This window comes from Anser anser, assembly GCF_964211835.1.
Source record: "Anser anser genome assembly, chromosome: 5".
Classification (NCBI taxonomy): Eukaryota; Metazoa; Chordata; class Aves; order Anseriformes; family Anatidae; genus Anser; species Anser anser.
The window spans coordinates 12,361,022-12,374,286 of NC_139725.1; the positions used below are offsets into that span (position 1 = coordinate 12,361,022).

A 13,265-nucleotide genomic window follows, 5' to 3' on the forward strand; every position below is an offset into this window, starting at 1 on the left:
ACAGAGAAAATCTCATGAAATTTGTCTCTTTCAGATCCCCTGCCCTAAGCTGTACGTATGGCTCCCACCTTACTCCACTAGCATGCCTAGAGTTTAGCAGTATGCTGCTTTACTTTCATACAAAATAAATAAACATAACCACTGAGAGCGTTTGCAATGACTACCTCAAGTTTTTGCTAACTTATTTTTACCTAGAAATATTCATCTTATTCTGCCACTTTTTTTCTCTTTTTACTCCCACGTGTATCTGCTCTGAGACAGCGCGCTGTGCCTGCCTTACACCTTATTGCAATCTCTGCAGTTATGCCTACCAGCTGAGGAAAGGCTTTGTACCTCAGGGAGGGCTGGTGACATCTTCCAGCCCTGCCCTCCCATACGTCTCTGTGCAGGCACGGTGTTAGGAGGAAGTCACGCTCCTGAAGCTGTTTCATGCCATGGAACGTCATCTCTGATAACAGAAGTGCAAAAGAACCATTTACATTCTTTGCTTGCTGGCAAGTAAAATACAAAGGCTTATCTTCTGCTGACTGAATGGCTTCTTTTATCAGTCTGTAAGGCCCTGCCTGCTAGCAGATACCTCTGTTGTGCGATTCAAGCACGGCACTGGAGTCACCTTAGGAAACCAGTCAGCCTTCGCTGGTATTGAAATTGAGAACCCTGAAAACAACGGGAACATTTTTGGGTGTACACAGCAGGACAGGAAAGGGAAATGAAATCCAAAAATTAAGCAGAGTTTCTACTGAAGCAATCACTGGTTTCTCAGTCTGTCTGACTCGGGAGCACAGACGTTCACGCTTTGAATTCGAAAACAGAAAACCACAGCAGAAATTCTTCCCCACTAATGGCAGGAAACTATTACCGATGTGTGATAACTGCTGTCTGGGATTAAAGCTGTGGTCCCGCATCTTTCTTAAAACTAACCGCTAGATTTTAGATCTGCGTCTGACATGTAGCCTTCAGCAGCAAACCTTCTGCAAAGTTCAAAAATCACACATCATAACACAATGAACTTACTATTTTAGATGTATTCCCAAACTGCATCAACTGACTTAACTTCTCCCTGTCTTTGAACCCCGGGGCTGTCTCTGCAATACAGGCAAAATGATCCCACTGTATCGAGCTCTGTAATACAGAAAGGCATCTGACACACCACCCTTAGGGTGCAACTAACAGGTTTTTAGCCTGCGGTCCAAATATATCCCTTACACAGCTCGTTCCTCCACAGCAGGCAGACTATGTAAAGCTATTTTTTCTCAGATCCTTGAAGAGTCACCAGCCGGAATAGATGGGAGATTTCTGCAGGCTGTGAGAGTGCCAGCTCGATCCAGGAGGTATCGCCAGCTTCACATGCCAACCTAAAGGAAGGAACAAATTCTTTTCATGGGATGAGCTTCTAAAATGCTATCTTCTCAACAGCAAGAAGGCTATTCATGTGCTCGGGGCTGTGGGGGAGAGACGGGTGTCATAGGCAAGAATCTAAGCAGTATCCTCCTTCAGTTTGGATGGGCTCTTCAGGTGCTGCCCTGTGAGGTGGCTTTCTCTGCTGCGTTAGCAGCCGCTAAGCACAGCCCTGGGAAGACCACATCATAGGATCACAGAATCATTAAGGCTGGGAAAGGCCTTCAAGGTCATCTGGTCCAACCATCCCCCTATTTCAGCAGAGGAGAACACTGCTCCTTCTCAGCAGATCTACATCAGCCTTCTGCTCAGCTGCTGCACAAGTACTCCTGATGTCGATTAGGGCTTCTTGCTGTTTCTGTGTTAGCACAGTTAGATCGATTTTTTGCAGTATTATCCCAATACATCCACAGGTCTATATAATGAGAGGGGAAAACAAGCAAAATAGGAATTATGGAGAAAAAACATTTCTTTTTATGGACTCGATTCTTAGCTTACTGTGAAGATAAAACATGCACATTTGTATTTGGCCTTTGTTGGCCACTCAGGGAGCACAAAGAACTAAATTAGTGCTAGTTACCAGGAGCTAAAATTAGTCTCTCCTAGCCTGTGCAAAATATAAAGGTGAGTTTTAATAGCAGAGCAAAGAAATTAAGCAACAGGGATTCTGACAAGAGCCCTAAGAAAAGGACAAGTAAATTATCGCTTGTGATGTAAAAATACAAAACGAAGATATACCACATTTCATTACTGTTCTCCTTGAAAACGCCACAGCTCTTTTATTCATAAAAAATCAGCGTAGGACAAAGAGGCGCTACCATGTCTATTCTGCAGTACTAAAGAAACAGCATCCAGACCTCCAAAATTCCTAAGTCCTATTTACTTGTGATCAGGAAAGGCATTTGTTAAGTATTAACAGCGCTGCCTAAGTCAATACCCTCTGGAGTTTATAATGTGTATTTTCTTTAAATGCCTTAGCTCCACTGACACTGTCTGCTATATAATCGAACAAAAATGCCATACAAGAGGCAAGCATGTGGCCCACTTTGGAACATTTTCTTTCTAAACACTTCTTGTTTAAATTGAAAGAACTCAATCATACAAACTAAATATAGCTAGGAACAGCCATAAATATGCAAGGGTCTCGGCAGAAAAAATGGCATGTTATGTGTCTATCCAACAGCTCTGGTATAAGGAATATGTATATGTAAACAGATATATATAAATATATATGTAAAATATTTTAGACTCAAAAGAATGTCTTGCTTATACAAATTACCATGTATGACAAAGTTCAGCAGTTTCAAAGTTTGAGTTATGCTAACGCCACCTAAAACCAGATGGAAGCAGACTCAGCAGCACAGAAGCGCGGAGAAGCGATGAGGCAGGTTGCAGAAGGGGAACGCTCTCATTTTCCAGTAGCAGAAACATTTTTTAATATCTTCACAGATGTTGGCCAATTTAAACAGCTCATGAGAAATACAAGTTAGAAAATAATCTGGAACATTTGGAACAGCATTCAACTCTTGTGTATAGTGCTCATTTTCCTTTCAGTCTGTTAAGCAAAGCTAATGAAGCACTAATAAAGCCTGTTTTCCTATGGCTTTTTGTCTAGAGGTTGGAATTGACAGTTTAGTAAAATACAAGCTTCCTTTGACTTTTTTTTTCCATTATTTTTATTACTGTGCTAGATGCACGGACAGCATTTCTCCTTTTGCAGGTTTTCTTGGGTTTAATAGAGAATAGGCTCCCACTGCAACTTTTTTGTTGGTGAAGAACTAATCCGATTTCTCTGTTCCATTTGGGTGGCAATATTCACAAAACTTGCAAGACCCTTACAGCCAACCACTGAGACGATGCTTAAAATAGGTCAGAAGATTCAAAAGCCGTGAGAAGGAGTGGGACAATGAGGTTGGAAAGGGCAGGCAAGCATGGAAAAAGACCACAAGGCAGACTGAAGTAAATAGTCTAAGTCCCATTTTCCCAGATTAAAATGCACAACTCCAGAGGGGAAAAAAGAGACTGCCACGGGGAAAGCTCAAGGAGCCTCAGAAAACACAAGCAACTGACGGGTACAATCCAAAACTCATAGAAAGCATTTCTTCTAATGTTTATTAATAAGCCAAACAAATTTCCCCCTCGAAATTTGTCAGCTGAACTATTGCTTTTTGGAGCTGGGCCCTCATTCAACAAAGCAGCACACGAAATATTACTCTCTGACCTTTCAGCTGTAAAGAGTTGCCTTGAGTGGCTAAAGGAGATGAGGATTCAGTACTCCTAGGGTCTCTCCATGGCGTTGCTACTGACTTCTAGCATCAGGAACACAATTCTAATCCTCTCCCTCCAGAGCTCCCACAGCAGTTTTCTTGCCGAAGTGTTACCAACCTCCTTTCGGAGAACTGTCAGCTTCGCTTCATTCAGGTCACCCCAGCACGAGTTTCCTCTGAGGCAGCACACAAAAGCAGAATGCAAGACAGAATAATAAGAAAATAACAGAAGACCTCAGCCTGAACCCAACCTAAATGTTTATGCCCTTGCTACCAGTTAAAGCGTAATGCAGAAGTCAGTAAACACGCTGCTTAAACACCAAGGAGCCCAGAATACCGGGCAGCTCAACACAGCCAGCAGGCCAGAAGACAATTGGTGTCTGGAAACAAATGGAAGAAAATCACTTTGGGATAAAGTTATGACTTTTACATGGGAAAACAATCACCACCACCACCACCCAGTTTTGGTTTTCTGAACTATGTGCTAATATGTGCTTTTCTATATACTCTTTCCTTCAATGGAGGGTCCTTTGTCTTCTGTAAGCATTGGCTGGGGATTACCTGGGATTATCCTTGCTGTCAGAAGGAAGCTGGGCAGACTTGAGACAAGGCTTTCTAGGCATGATTTCCTACTGTGCCTACCAGAGATGTTAATAACGTATTTGCCAGGCACATCCATTTCTTCCATAACTTCAGCTATCATCTCTAACTATCAATAGCTGCCCTGCAGGTGTTTTAAATCAGAATACAATTACTGGGTTCAAAGATCCACGTAAGCTACTTTCACAGTCCACTGAGATGTTTTGACCTTCGCAGGTAATTATACAACTTGATTCTACTTTCCAGCCATAATCTTCCAAAGCACTTGTACACAGAAGTGCATTCATTTCCATACATTAGCCAGTGTAATACTATTCTACATCCATGAAATTGATTTACTAAAACTCACTGTCAACATTTTGGTATAAAATGTGCATTCATGGCACTAACAGGAGAAGCAAATAAGAGCTGAGTAATTCTGCCCCCTCTCCACCATACCTTTCAAAAAAACCACCAGGATTCATCACACAAAGAATGTGCCATTACTTTACATAAGTGTCCATGTGCACACTTACTCCAGACTGATTATTTCCATAGCAAAATAATTTCTGTAGAAATCTAAACAACGTTCTTAGCTTATATTTATATGAAACACATGCACAAAAAATAACTAGACCCAGAGAGAGGAACCAGATGCTAGTATTTCTCACTTGTTATGAGAAAAATGGAAAGGTTATTGCAGAATAAGAATTAGAGAGAACTGCAGCATCACGTAACCTTCATCACAGGGTAGCTCTAGAGCTCTGTGCCTGCACAGCTACCACAAGATGCAGCACGCATCTTGGGCGCCCACCTCAAGGATCACCACACATGCTGAACTGGAAGAAATCCAACCCCTTCCTTTATTCCAGGGCACAGAGTAAATATCTACAGGTCCAGCACATGTGGCAGTGCCCACATTGTTGATCATAATACCAGAGATAAAGAGAATACCATCTCCTCACTCCTGAACATCCCACTGCAAATGCGAACCAGGAGGCAATGACACAGCAAAAGGGCAGCACTTTGGGAGAAACCTCAAATGACAGAAAATATTTTCTTGTCCATCCCCCTCATGCAGGTGGTCACAGTTTCACTGCGGTAAGCGTAGCTGTCAGTACAAAGCTGTTTAAATGCATGTTCTTACAGTAAGCGCAGCAGTGGAATTTAGAGACAGAATTCAAGTGATTTATGATTCATTTTTTTGCATCTCATTCTACAGCACTGAAAGGCCTCAGTCCTCATCTTTCTCAAAGAACTTGCAATTTCATGCATTAATGAATATTCATTCGATGGAAGTGCTCTAAGTGAACAAAAGCATCTTAGAGAAACGCCAGGCAGCAGAGCCCGAGATAATGACCGACATCTTCAGTTTGTCAGCCCTGGGGACAGCAACGCCCACCCCGGTGGCTAACCCAGGGCAAAAATAACGACTTACAGTTTGACGTGACGTTAGGTTAAATGCCACCGCACCAGCTGCTCGCAGCAGTGCCAGCCACGCACAAAGCAAGAAGTGCCTTCATCTCAGGGCTTCCGATGACGAGCATGGACTTGGAGCCAGTATCGGTGACCTGACAAAAGCAACCACCATTCCAGCATTATCCCCTACAAGGCAGGGAGCACTAACGCTACTTGACACCTCCTGATAGCAAAATAACAATTTTAAGCAGGAACTGCTGCACAAGTATTTCCACGGTTTCATTCATACTTTTCACTTCGTGCTTGACTGCCCCAAAATGTTTCTTCCAACTGAAGTCTGACCAGAGATACTGAAATCCTTTGCGCTGTATCATTATACACAATGTTCACATCCAAGAACTGAGTCCACTGCAGGCAAGGAAAGAGTAGAAAGTGATCTTTTGCTAATAGGCTTAAGACAAAATGACTCTAGCTGCTGAAACAGGATTTCATTTTAGTACTGTCATGCTGCACTGGATTAAATGGCTTGAAGTTATGTGGACACCTCGGCTGGAAGGGCTCGTATCACACAAGGTTAAAAGCACAGAAAGCTTGCCCATGACAGCTTGACTTGGATTCTTTAAAGGAGTCAGCTACAAAATTGGGAACAATTCAGGCCTGCCAGCTTTTCTCCGCATTGCGCTCTTTGTCTTAAGGAGTCCCCGAGAACAGCACAGACTGATAAGCAAAGCATTTGGAAGGATTACTTCATTTTGTGTTGAAAACCAACAGCCTGTTGAATTGAAAGAGCATCTCTTGCACCTGGGGAGATGACTTAATTAGTGGCTTCTTGTGGCTCCTGCTTCTAATTTCTCAGCTTGAAACACCTGGAAAATGCAGTTACAGGGCACACGCAGAGCACGCTCTTGATCATAAGGACTCAAAAATGAATACATACAAAATTTTCAATATTGCAAAAGTGTTTTCTATACCCATGTGCGTTTACAGTGTACAGCGTATTTAAACAAAAAAAATAATATAAGACGACCTTTCTTCCTCAGGGCCAATCGACAAGAGAGCGAGGTCTTTTCGGGCAAATGTAGTTACTGAGGTGAGAGGAGGAACAGGAAGCAAAGAAAAACAAACCGGAGGAGTGGTGGGGAGGGAACAGGTTTGAAAGGGAAAATCGGCTGCCAAAGGCCACATCTGGCAGCGGAGCTGAAGGACACATTCTGACGGATCATCTTAGTGCAGCATTTCAGCGTTATTATATCCAAGTAGAGCAGCTGAATCTAGCCCAGCACAAGCACGCTGGGCATTCCAGTACTTTCAGTGCAGCACACAAACCTGCCTATCCATCAAACGTTTTCTAAAGGTTGCTATCATCTCGGTAGGCAAAATCTAAACAACAGGTTAAAACTGCCTGGTCCGCAGGTCCCAACCCCTTTTTCTTTCTCACCTCCTCACCAGCTCCTTGGATTGCAGCTGCCTCTGCAGTAACTGCAGGTGAGCAAAGCAGGAGAAATTTAAGACCGATGAGGGGTTCACACTGTAATCCCGTTCCTGGTGGTCTACAGTCACCTTCGTCTTCACTGCACAGCATGCAAGAGGTCTGCCAGCAGCCCAGGGCTGACCACAAGTGCTCCATTTTCATACCCTAATTATCCTTCAGACAGCTAAACAGCTGAAAAGATGCATTGCTTTTTAGGGAAAAAGAGTCACCCTATGGTTGCAAAAGGCTACTAAAGCTCCTGAGTGCCATGTTTCCCTCACACTGGTATGTGACAAGGGATCCTGAGTGCCCTCCACTTCTTAGTTTCCTTTCCTATAAAGTGGGAATTTAGCCTGAGGCTTCTGAGAGCTGACAAATGGAGTGGGACCACGGGTCAGCTTAGGCCCATCTCCTGTCCCACATGAGGCCAAAAGCAGTTGCCTCAAGAAAACCCTAAGAGTGGGACAAGCATGCCAACATACTTCCCCCGCTTAGGAGGATTTGTAGCTCCTGGGCTTCCTGTCCTAGGGGGCATTTGCTATGTCTTTAGCAACCCCGAGAGATTTCTGCTGCATCATCTGGGAAAGAGCTCCAGAGTTTAACCACGTATCATGGCTAAAAATCATCTCATCTCCTCCTCCATTTTAAAGCTCTTACCTACTGACTCCGCTTCACATCCCCCAGATTGTTTCCAATTTTCCTTTTCTTACAGGAATATGACTTAATACCCTAGCATTTGTATTTGCACTTAGAAACATTTGCACCTCTATAAAACTAAAACATTCTGAGACAAAAGCTATTAAACTATATAATACCACAGAGAAAATTCTGTTTTTAAAGATCAGACCGAAAAGACCGAGTTTAGGTACGTTCCCCTCACCCAGTCTTCCCTTAGCTGGCAATAACACGCACAGGACCGTTCCAGCAATGCAATACCTGAAGGACAATTTCAACAATTTGCCAATGAGCCAGACTGACTGCAGATTATCTGCAAAGCCTGCAAGACAGCACGATCCGTGACTTAGCCTACAGCGCCTGGCATAAAGCCATTATAACTCGATACCACCTGAGCCAAATGACCTGTCAGAAGAATATTCAGTAAATAAAAGCATTGTTATTAGCAACACATTGTGTGCAGACCAAAACCACAAAGGAACCCAGTTGTTCAGCAGACTGAAGTTCTCAGCACTGCTGTGAAAACACAACCCCTTTGCTTCAGTATTCAATTTGACACTGTGTTCAGAAGCTATTTATTAAATGGTGAAGGTCTGATAGGTCTTACGCGTGGAACACCCAACTATCTCCTTATACCTTCTGCTGAGAGCCATAGCCAACTTCTCGCCTTCTCCTCAAAGCCTCTGGATCCCACACCTAAGCACAGCAGCACCATAGGGCACCTGGCTGGAGTCAACTCAGCTGCAGAACAGACGTGCACCAGAAATTATTTACACATTGTAATGTGTTTTTCTCTTGAATAGATGAGATTTGGGATCACGTGGATCATCAGAAAGGATACAATATCTGTTTTTAATTTACTAGGCATATTTTTGTTAGCGTTTCCAGTAGGCGTATCTCCTGTTATCTGTCAGTGTGTGATACCGTGCTCTGCTATTCGTTATGATAGCCTGACCCCAAGTGATCTCTATCTCAAACATCAACTTTTTTCTTTTTTAAAAATAAAACCAAACTTGCTATAAATTTTGTAAACAGCTCTGTTAGTACTAGTAGCCATTACTGACCAGAACTGAACTTCTCTTCCCTAGTCTTTGTAGCCATTCATCAGCTCCCGATTTTTTGCCAGAATTAAAGGAAAAATGATTACTCTTATCATTCACTTTGTGCATTTGTTTCTCTTCTAATAACTTTGATGACTTTTTATGCTACTGTATTAGCCAAGCCTCAAGCACAGCAAGTTCCAGCACATTTCCTAAGAACACAGAGCACAGCAGAGGACTGCAGCAATGCTTCCACTGAAGACAGGACTGCAGCCCAAGCTCCCAGTATTTGGTACCAGAATTTAGTCAAAAAGGCTTAAAAAATCAAAACAAAAAAGAAAACATACAATAACAAAAACCTGATGTCTTATTTGACACCAGAAAAATCCAAACAAGACAAACCCAGGGGGAGCCAGGCTTTCATTGTTCTGCTCCCAGAAGGGCTTGCTTTAAATGGATATTCAAGCTATTCAGATCCTATATCCCTTTTGACCTTCCCATCTCACTATAAACACTGGAAACATGGGGTGCCAGCACCCCTTCATCGAAAGGGGGGCACTGGAACGGGATGGCACCGTGACGCATCAAAGCACACAAGTGGACTGGCTCTATTTGCCAAACCACGAGCAGCAGCTTTCAAGCTGCTGGGCAGGATAGACAGGTAAGAGAAACAGAAGCCCATTAAAAAAAAAAAAAGATTCTATTAAATCTGGTAAAAGCCCAAATATTTTACTCTTTTGAATAAAACTACCCAAGCTATAGAAGAGAAATGCTATCCAAGACCACGGTCCATTCTTTTTCTTTGTTGTGGCTGTACATTACTCACGGATAGGTGAATTCAGGTACAAGTTGTTCGGTTGCTCCTCAAAATCCCAACATTCCTGATTTCTGTGGTAACTGCAGTCATTCACTCCACAAAACCCATTACTTTTCTGCTCATTTTACTTCCTGATATGAAACAAATTGCAGCTTTTATTATTTGGGCAAAGGGACAGTAATTCAGAGAGAAAATTTCATTATTAACAATGTTTTATACTGTGTTGTGGAGATTTGACTCCTTTCTTCTAACCTAATGCTGTATTATTTCTGTCCACCTGCAAACAATTTATTAAAAATTTCCATGCTTACTATAAAATATTACACAGTTCAAATGGCAATTGTCTAGGGAGCTGATGCTGAGATAGCTGGGCTACCTGGGTTACCAGGCTGCTGTTTCCTACAAACTTCTCTTTTATGTAAAAAACACACATTTATTTATGTGTTGACTGTGTGTCGTATTTACTGGGACTTGATCTGTTCCTACACAATGGCAGTTTCTACACCATATCCTTTAACTCGTCTTCCACCAGTTGCACTTGGAATAAGAGTTAATAGCGATCAACAACAGGATGAAATTTTGAGAAAACAGCAATGGCTGTGTTGCATGAGCACACGGGCTCCTACCTCTGGGTGATCCCGCTGCTTTACAAAACCAACACACGTGCCCTAGAAAGAAAAAAGGTAACAGCAACCATAATTAAACATATTGCTTTTAATGTAATTGCTATTTTAAGAATAGTTTATTCAGGTTTGTCTGATCACAATGCCAAAATGAGTAATTAGGCTGTTTGCACTCAATCTGGAGTGCCTGCAAAATCCGAATGCTAATTCAAAATGGACATATGTTTCTGCTTTTTCTTTATGATAAACACTTTCAAGATTCACCTGCTCACCAGGCAGGAAAGCTGCACATTGTTTTTGCAGAGTTAGGTGTAGCATAGCTGTGATGGTAAGAAAGGTCGATAGGCAAGAGGAGAACACTTCCCTCTTTCCCAGGCAGAGATTAGGCCACAATTCAAGAATGTATTCGAGCACATGCTTGCTTTTAAGTATATACTTAAATATCAATTCACTCAAGAGGAAGCAAAGGGCGTAAGCACGTGTTTAATCAAGCATGGGTAATATTTCCTTCCCAGGCTCAGCTGACCTGAAAATTAAAGGTCAGGTTTGGATCTTCTCATGCTTTTTGCTACACTGACACCAAATTATTAGATACAATTGCCTGAAAATACATTTTGTAAGGTGAAGACCAAGGAAACAAACATAGCATGTCTGCAAACGTCTGTAACGCATCGTTACTATATCATACCAATATAGGCACCTGAAAAATAACCACTGGTGTTAAGGCAGTTACAGCACTTCTGGTGGTTTGCATGATGGAAGCCCGGAGTAGCGCACGGAGCCCTCCCAGGACAGGGGCTGTACCACCAAGAGAAGGAGGAAGGATAATCTTGCCCTCTGGGGATTTTAAACCCCATGGGTCTAAGGCTTCGCTAGCGTTTCAAGCCCAAGTCGGTGCAGGTTGACATGAAAAAACAAATCCAGTGCTCTCAGCCTCACGTCCCCATCCCCTCTTTGGGACTCCCACCTGCAACTGAGCATCTCGTGCCACGAGATGGAGAAAGGCACTATAACCCGCCAGGAAAAAAAAAAAAAAAGAAATTGAGAAATTGTTATTGCAAACATGCCAAGCACTGTTAGTGTAACTTCTACTTATTACAAAGTTTATCTTATTTTGAATTGACTGTAATGTTAAAAAACAGACCTCCTGGCAGGGAACTGGTACAGACCTTAAGCAGAAAAGGCAAGTCAAGATAGATTAGTGGTTTCTGATGAGAAACATTGACTTAGATGCTGCAAGGTTTATGTCCTTACCACCGATGGATTCAAATCAAGTGATTAGTAATTAAAAGACAACAAAAATAAATAAATCATTAAACCAAGACATTTGCCTGAAAGACTTTCTGCCTTCACTGCCATTTGATGGGATCTGAACAATCAGCAGTCCTCATGGAGATGCATGTTCCCTGGCAGATGTTCAAGATCTAAGGGACAGGAACCGGCTACTCAAGGTTAAGAATTTTTCCCATTCTGAGTCCTAGGAATAGGAATAAACTTAAGAATAAAAATCAAGACTAGAATTTCGCAAAACTATGACCTTTTGGCTATAGAATTTAAGGGAGAGGTTAGATTAAAAAAAAATCTTCAAATCTAGATGCAAATCGTTAACATTGAAGCTTTTCAATTTTATTTTTTTTATTTTTTTTTCCTGTCAGAGTTTGATTAGTCTTTGATTAGTCACGGAATTTACATACTGGAACACGACATTTTCCAAAACAATCTGACCACCTATTAACCATCACAAGTGGATTTTGCCTACAGGTCAATACCTTACTGGCAATTTAGGAAAAAAAAAATACAGCAAGGAATAAAAGCTAAATTTTCAGCTATTAAGATTTCTCTAACCTCCATTTGTCTCCACCTCCAACCTCGGGCAGTCTATCACTTCAGTTTGATTAGCGACAAAGGAGTAGTGAGCAACGCAGACCTGGCCGAGCTGCCGGCTCTCTCCTTGTCAGCAGACGGTACGTGGATGCTTGAGGAGTCCAGATAAGCCGTGAGGAACATCAAGATAAGAAAGCGGCAGCTTTTCCCCCAGAAAACCTGCTGTCATTTTGACCGCAGAAAGGAAAGTTTCTCTGCGGACACGAGCAACTTTTAACAAGTTAGCGAATTGAAAACTTAAACAGATCTGAATATTTACATTTGGACATATACACATAATATATATGTACGTTGGAACGGATTTCTAAATGTTTCCATTGTGCGCTGCTTGTAAAATTTCAGAGTTTGGAAAAGTGCCCTGACCGCTACGTCACTGCGTTTGCTGCCAGAGCAAGAAGGGGGCAAATAAAATGTGCGTTAGCAGGAGAACACAACGCCTTGAGGCCAACGCTTCGCAGGGAGACCTTCCTCAGCTTCATCCATCTCGGCTTCGCCCTCAAAAGGATGCGAGCAGGTAAGAGAGGAGAAAAGACAAGAAGGTGGCTCGCCAAACAGTACATTCGGACTGATGACAACTCTTCCCAATTGTCACTGAGGCAAGAACATCACAATTGGAAATGTAGATGTTGAAAGCTCAGCTTATATTGTATTGAATGTCTGCCGTGACAGAAGATTCTTCCAGTGCAATTTGAATCCATTTTTAAAGTTATTTTTTAATTAAATGGCTCTGTAAAAAAGGTCCAAAACCTCAAGTTTTCTTCAGTTACAGAATAAGACATTCTATCAATCATTCTGTGTTTCAGTTTTTGTTTCATATATCCTCATAGGTGTTTTTGAAAATGTAGGGTAGATACAGGCAGCTTTGTGGGTACAGCAGAAGGCACCAGCAGTTCCCTCCCCTCCAGGCAGGATCATGGCTGGAAAAAGGCCATCAGCACCTGGCCAGTCACCCATAACCCAGCATGGCACCCTCTTTTTCCCCCAGTAACATCACAAACCCAAGCTGAAACATTTGCAAACCCACGGTGTGCGAAGCACTGCCGGGTGCTCTGCTTGTGCTGGGCAGAAGCTGTAGCAGGCTCTGGTTCTTAC

The 13,265-nt window shown here is 42.4% G+C and overlaps 1 protein-coding gene across 8 annotated transcripts in view; it reads right to left on the bottom strand.

The window, feature by feature from the left end:
* The window catches only part of NAV2 (neuron navigator 2), a 425,654-nt gene that overhangs the window by 271,183 nt on the left and 141,206 nt on the right, over positions 1 to 13,265 (bottom strand). Inside the window, exon 1 of one of the 8 annotated variants that reach the window (XM_083840309.1) lies at positions 5,683 to 5,791. The exons of the other annotated variants lie outside the window; for them this stretch is intronic. The gene's annotated coding sequence lies outside the window, so the exon portion shown is untranslated. Of the gene's footprint in view, positions 1 to 5,682; positions 5,792 to 13,265 lie in introns of those variants that run through there. 8 annotated transcript variants of the gene reach the window in all.